Source organism: Chinchilla lanigera, unplaced genomic scaffold, assembly GCF_000276665.1.
Source record: "Chinchilla lanigera isolate Chin_1 unplaced genomic scaffold, ChiLan1.0 scaffold00045, whole genome shotgun sequence".
Lineage (NCBI taxonomy): Eukaryota > Metazoa > Chordata > Mammalia > Rodentia > Chinchillidae > Chinchilla > Chinchilla lanigera.
In genome coordinates this window covers 3,384,280-3,392,001 of record NW_004955446.1, presented here as the reverse complement: position 1 = coordinate 3,392,001, position 7,722 = coordinate 3,384,280, and the positions used below count along the sequence as shown (strand labels likewise).

General features: G+C 39.5%; 1 protein-coding gene across 2 annotated transcripts in view; it reads right to left on the bottom strand.

The window, feature by feature from the left end:
- Window positions 1-7,722, bottom strand: part of Sgtb (small glutamine-rich tetratricopeptide repeat (TPR)-containing, beta) — a gene marked incomplete in the record, with an annotated part of 51,922 nt that overhangs the window by 34,283 nt on the left and 9,917 nt on the right.

The window sequence follows — 7,722 nt, the reverse complement described above, 5'->3', positions numbered from 1 at the left end:
AAAAAAAAAAAAAAAAAAGAAGAGTAAACCCTTAACAACTTTTTCCCTCATTAACATCTAATTTACCACCAATGTCTTAATGCTTTGAACAAGCATAAAACACTCATATAGAGTATACATACATACACATACACATACATATATAGAGAGAGTACTTCCCAGTCCTCATTGGGGCCCAGGAATGTGTAATCCCATTGAAATGTGTAATCCCATTTATATGTGTAATCCCATTGAAAAGTTATTGGAATTCTAGTGAGTTAATTCTAATCGACCACTTTTAGTACAAACCATGGCGAGAATAAAGACACTAAGGCATATTTGTAGTTATGGGTGTTGGGATCTGCTGGAGCTGGAAATTGGTTATATGTGTGGAGGCAAGACAAGGCCACAGTGCCTAAAGCAGTCAAGCTATCTCAGTCTTGAGAAAAGCATCATTCAGTCATTAGTCACTAGGCAACCTTGTATCTTCTGATACTAACTTTGCAAGAGTATAAATAAACACCCCTACTGTTGTTCAGGTCCTCTTTCTTACCCACCCAGTAAAGAGGTCAGGTCTCCACCTGACCTAACTTTTGTCTCTTGTCTATCTTTTGCTCATTCCCACCACTGCTCCTCCCAAGGGTACACTGAGAAGCCAACAAATCCCTACATTTGGCACCCGAACAGGGACACCAGGTGAGAGAATAATGGTCAGTAGGAATGCTTCCCAAATGCGTGCAACAGAGTGGGGAAGCACACTGGTGGAGCCAGTATTCAGCAATGGAGTATCTTGGTACTGGCACATCAGGTGTAAAGCATAGGCATATGGTCCTCTAGGACCAGAAAATATATAGGCTTCAAAGAAACTAAGTGGAGAAAGGGATATTGAATTGCTAGTAGTTAAAAATGGGATAAACAAGAGTCTCAAGAACCACAGATGTTTGTAGATGTATATATATGTACATTAAAATGGTTGTTGTTTTCTTGGTTCCTGTATTTACCTTGCGTTTTAAGACCACCACGAAGGACTTAGCATGGAGCACTATTTTAAAATCAACTCCTGAGCAGAAAAAGGAGGGCAAAACAAAGGTCTCGCTGATAAGAGCTTAAATCCTCTACCTTTGCTCAATTAGATGAAAAAGGAAAAAATTCTTTTAAATTACTTGTGGCTAGTTCCAAGCAGCACAGCATTGCCGCTAGGCGTAGGGGTGCAGGTCAGGTTCAGGGAGAGCTCATGCTCTGGATCTACACAGACCCAGCTGGGATTTTCCAGCCACCTGTGCTGCGCATCTGCACACCCAATCCAGCCATGGCAGTTGGTATGTGCCATCAACTACAGGCATGTGTGCCTGGAACCAAATGGGTGGGACATGAACACGGTGCACCTTGGCTCCCCCCTGCTGCTGCTGCCACTGACACTGGTGTGTGCACTATCTGCACCAAAAGTTCATTCAGCTCACAACAGTGCCTGCACTTAAAATTCAGGCAAAAATGGGACATCCAGAGCAAAAGCAACAGCTGGCACACATAGTGGTTGCACATGTTCCTGTCCCTCTCCTCTCAGCAAGTGGCTGTGGCTATAAGCAATAGCCCCCACTTTGCTTTGGAAGCGGGGCAATGTGGGTGATGGAGTTCATTCCCTGTACTAAGACAGTAGCTGCTGCTACCAGCTTGCCCAGCAACTGAGTAAAACCAGCAACCAGAGGCAGAGCGCTAATACAAAGAGGTCTCCAGGTTTTGCCTGGTGTCAGACTGGGACTATACAGGGAAAAACAATTACTTAAAACATCGCTTAAATTACCCCAGACTCTCATATTGCTCAAATGATCATTTTCATTTGACATAAATTTAAAAATTATAAATAAAAAAAGAAGGTCTTACTATGCAGTTCAGGCTGGCCTGGAGCTCACTATAGCTCAAGCTGGCCTGAACTGGCAACGATCCTCCTGCCTCAGCCTCCCAAGTGCTGGGATTACAGGCATGCGCCACCTAGCCTGGCTTCTAGGAATCAATTATTTAAAGGAAAAACATTTTAAAGTGCTTTTAGACACAAGTGCAGATGTGGCACCTCCAGGTGTGGCAGCTACAGGTCTGGAATAACAAAGGTGCTAGATTGCTGACCTGGAGAGATGCAAAGGGCCACTCTCAGTAGGGAATGGAGCCTCCCAGGGAATTTCTGCTTCACAGGGAATAAAGCCTCACAGGGAACAGAGCAGGTTTTTTTCTCTCTTTCTCTGTTACAATTAACACTAAAAGAGAACCTTTTACACTTTCTTGGGGCTGGAGAGATAGCTCAGGGGCACAGCACCTACACGGCAAGCATAAGGTCCTGAGTTCAAGTCCCTGTACCAAAAAAAAAACATTTTCCCCTTGAAGTGATTAAGTTTAAAAGGCTGTTTCCATCCTCAAGATAAAAGTTTGCCTTTAGTTAAAAAAAAAAATCATATTTCCTAAGATTTGCTTTAATGGAGATATTTAAAAGATTACTTTTTTAAAAAATCATAATTCCTGCCTGGCATGGTGGTGTACATCTGTAATCCCAGCACTCGGGAGGCTGCAGCAGGAGGATTGCTGCGAGTTCGAGGCCAGCCTGAGCTACAAGGTGAACTCAAGGCCAGCCTAAACTGCATAGCAATACCTCATGTCAAATAAATAAATAAATAAATAATCATAATTCCCACAAATAAAAATTTTGCCCCTTGTCTCAAAAAATGTATAGTTCAGTGATGGCTTTGGCCTTTTAGAGTTATAGTCAAAAATTTCCTCATTTTAAATTATACAGCTAATAAAACTGTCTTGCTTTAATAAGTCTTCTTGACATCATATATAGAATATGCTGTTGGTTTAAAAGGTTTTATAAGTCTCTGGTGCTCTCTTGATTCCTAATAAGGTTGACTGCTGGTTTTACAGTCCTAAATTAAATTGGTATAGAAAAGCTTTAGTATTTTACAAACTTATAAAAGTTGTAGTACAATCTAAAAACAGTGGAGTTTAAATAATTGCTTGATTTTCACATCCCATTTAAATAGTGGCAGGCCTGGTGGTGGCCTCCAAAGGGGTACAAGCTATGATACCTTCTTCATATTTGGATCACCTGTTCCAATAAAAACAGTTTACCCCAAACTGTTAGATCAATCTAAAATGATTTTCAGACTTTGACAATGTTAATTAGCTCCATCCAGCTTTTGGGCTAATTTCTCTGGTGTTATTAATTGCCATTATCCTTCAGACACATTAGTTCAATTTGCTTCCCTTATACCCTTTGTCTTCCCTTCAAAAATAAGCTGAGTCCCCATAGCAGGAGAAATCTACATCTTCATGGATGGGTCATCTTCAGGTAGGGGAGGTTATATAACAGCCTCCTCTTCCAGAATACAGCATACAGGTTTCTCTTCTGCACAGAAGACTGAATTACAAGCAATCATATGGGCCTTGCAAGATCATTCATTTATTCCAATTAACCTCTTTTCAGACAGTGCTTATGTCTGCAGTGTAATGCGCCACACTGAAACTGCCACTATACACACTGGTTAAGAGATCTTTTTCATATACTGCACACTCTCCATGTTGTCATACGATCATGTCATGTTCCCTGTTTTATTGGTCATATACCTTCTCATTCCCAATTACCAGGGCCTCTCACTGAGGGGAACACTGCTGTAGACAGACTGCTGGGTGCTGTCACTGTTACTCCCTCAGATACCATTCAACAAGCTTCTGCTTCCCATGCCACCTCTCATCAAAATGCTTCTGTCTTACGCAAACAGTTCCATTTGACCCAGGAACAGGCCCGAGAAATTGTTAAACAATGTTCCTCATGTATAATACAACTTCCCTTGCCTTCTATGTGGATAATCCCCAAGAGTTACACCTCAGTCATCTTTGGCAGATGGACGTCACTCATATTCCTGAATTTGGTTCCTTACACTGGGTCCACATTTCAGTGGACACTTCCTCAGGGTTTATTTCTGCTTCTGCCTCCGCTGGTGAAGCAGCCAAACATGTCATTGCTCACTGCTTCAATGCCTTCAGTGCCCTTGGCTGCCCACGGACACGTAAGACTAACAATGGTCCAGCACATACAAGTGATGCTTTCCAAAGGTTTTATACAACTTATCACATTTCCCTTATCACGAGGATTTCTTATAACCCTCAAGGTCAAGGAATTATTGAACACACTCACCATCTGATCAAAATTAAATTACAAAAACAAAAGGGGAAAACTTTCCCTGCAAAATTCATACCTCATGACAGACTTCACTTGTCAACATATACTATTAAATTCTTGAAATTTTACAAAAGATGAAAGTACAGCAGCAGAAGACAATTCAATCAGGTAAAGGAAGAAAAGCTAATTTGGGGTGAGGGATACATTTGTGTTTTGCTAGAGTGTGCTGTCCAGCTATATCATGAAGCCAGATCTAGAGAAGAAGCTGACAACAATGAGGCTAGATTCAACCTGGAGCCTACTGAAGAAACTGACAAAATAAAAATTAAAGATCTAAATAGATGATAGAGTTTATAGAGATAACTGAACTGAAAGTTATCAATATTCTTAAGACAAAACAAAATATAAAAAATAGATATTAATTATAGATAAAAGATTACATTCCTTCCAAATTTTTCTGAGATCTCTGCTAATTGATGAACAAAAAAAATCTGACTAGTCCAATTATAATTATAAATTTCTAAAATTGTAATAGGTACTATAATTCAATTCACTCAAAATATATTGAGTACACTCTGATTGTGTAAAGATGTACATTTATTTGTTCTGTGTACTTGTCATGTGTCTATTTGTCTGTCATTCTGTAAACAGCTGTTCCTCTTTTTATTTGAGCTCAACAATTTTTGTTTTATCATATGCTTATAACACAATTTGGGTTATCAACTTAAAAGCATGCTTTCACCTGAGTTACCAGCTGGTCTAAATGATATCAAAATTAGTTTACTAACAGTTCATTAAAAAATTAAGCTAATTAAACAAAAATTCCTTAGAGTGGGGAGAGATTATTGGTCAGGACTCCAACTGGTGAACAGAGGGGTGGCCAACCTTTGTTCATTAATAAAGAGCTCTCAAAGATCTCAACAGTCACTTGGGAGAAACCTCCAATAATATGGTCATTGGTCAAAAGATAAAGCTTTTCAAAAAAAAAACTAACATAAGGTTTTCTCATAAAAGATGCTGTTGGTACAAAACTAAATTAAGAAACAAAAGTTTTCACATGTGTATGGCAATTCATTAGTGTTAATCTCATGGTGTATTAAATGTATTCATGATTTCAGATGTACAGGTCTTCCAAAATATAAAATAAAGATTGCTTATAGTAGTAAGACTTTCAGATTCAGACTTCTGCCTTTAACAAAAACTTGTGATGTACATTCCATTAAAGGACAACAAATTAGGTAAAAGCTTCTTATGTGTTAAATAGGGATGACTGGTTAAAAGGATTATGTTGTCAAAATGAAAATTTAAGCACGTCACAAAATATCATGATTGTTGTGCAGCAAAGTTATGTATGGTTTTCATTTCTAAATGTCTGTGTAAAAATATGTAACTGGTCTGTTAACGTTCTATAAGGATTTAAATATTAGGATATACATGGTTGTTAGAAAATAACAGTTCTATTTTATGTTCTAATATGTTTGATATTCAGATAAGATAGTAATATTAAACTTACGGCCTCCATTACAATGTAATGTCATTAATCTTCTCTTCTGGATATTCAACAACTGAGGTTTGGAGATCAAAAATTAGAAATAGATTGAGCTAAGAGGATAGCAAATATTTTTTCCCTAGCACTCCAAAGTCAGTGAGGACCCAGAATATCAGAGAACCTCTGCTGTGACATCCTATAACTCAGCTGAGTCCCTAATTTTCTGATCAAGCAGATTATGGGACCATAGAGGAAAGTGATTCACGTTGTATAGTGTGCTAAGGACAGTCACCAGGAGAAAAAAAAGTCTCTCAAGCTTTCTCAGAAAGCAACTTGGTCAAGCAATGGCTGTGATTCATCCAGATGGCTGACACTGACATATCTAGAGGTGCTGTATTTGGTTCCAAGGTGATTCCTGAAGAGACTTAACTGACCTTGACAGATAGTAAGAAATGAAAATTGATTAATACAGGTCTCACCTTAACTTGGTCTGGAACATCCAGCAGAAAAGTATAACTACAAGATGTAAAAAACAATGCCATATGGGCCAGGGATATAGCGCAGCGGCACAAGTGCCTACCTGGCAAGCCTAAGGTCCTAAGTTCAATCCCTGGTACCAAAAAAAAAAAAAAAAAAAAAACAAAAAAAAAAAAAAAAAAAAAAAAAGCCATAACATACTAGCTGTAAAAGGTTCAAATCAATAACTTCTGTCATTGCCAGCTAGACTGGTAACTGACCACTGTTATGGATATTTGGACTGTATTTTCCAAGCATAGCTTTTCCAGCTTCAACTTAATACTGGTCATTTATAAAACAGAAGAGAAAGATGTTGGGAGTGGCTGGAGCTGAAAATTGGTTATATGTGTGGAGGTAAGATAAGACCACAGTGCCTAAAGCAGTCAAGCTACCTCAGTCTTGAGAAAAGCATCCTGCCTGGAACAATTTCAGTCATTAGTCACTAGGCAACCTTGTGTCTTGTGATACTAACTTTGCGAGAGTATAAATAAATGCCCCTACTGTTGTTGATCAGGTCCTCTTACCCATCCAGTAAAGTGCGCTCCACCTGACTCAGCTTTTGTCTCTTGTCTTTTTTTTCCTCATTCCCAATGCCATTCCCCTTCCCCACTGGGGTACACCAAGAAACCAATGAGTCCCTACAATGGAGAGCCAAGGGGTCCTAAGTCCAGCCACTATAATGGCTATCCGGAACAAAGGCTTTGACCCAGGGCCAAACCTGAGTTTTATTAATTCATGAAGCAGGGAGTGGCCTGAGCATAAGTGACTGTGAGAATGGTGGGAAATGGGTGAGTGCTGTGAGGGGGGCTAGGTAGGAGGCCTAAAATCACCTCTGCAATATGCAGAGAAGGATCTGCAGAAAAAGTAATCTACATAACACAATTGAGATAGTATCTAATATTTTGGGTCAGTATTTCAGCTTTGACATGTAATCTTTCAAGCCCCAGGAAGACATAGCCTCTATCTCGAGGCTGGATCCCAAATGACAGCATGGAGCACTGGCTCTTCATCCTGCCTCGTCCTGGCTCACACAAGGGCACAACAGGGGGTCCAGGGAAACACTGCCTGCCATCTTCAAAGACTACCATCAGCACCTTGGCCAGACTGATATGCATTCCTTAAAGCCAACTGAAGGGATGAGGAAAAGTTATAGCTATCTCTGTACATATCAATACATGGAAATAGGGCCAGGTTCAGCCAAAATGGAGACAACTGCTCCTCCTTCAAGGAGAGTCACCCAGGTAGTCCTCCACACATATGGGTGTGATTTTCTGAGACAGAAGCTCCCTGTGAGGTCCAGACTGGTCTTGAATTTGCTGTGCAGCCCAGGCTGGCCTTGAACTTCTGATCCTCCTGTCTCAGCCTCCCCAGTGCAAGGATTACAGGCTGCTGCCACCATGCCTAATTCTATATATTGTTCAAATGTGAGAAACAGAATTATCAATCTGAATAAAAATAAGACAAACAGTCCCTGATACATAAGAAGTATTAAATATTAATCCTTAATATTTATTCACTTAATATTATAATTATTCATAATAATTATTCACTTAATATTAATATTATTATT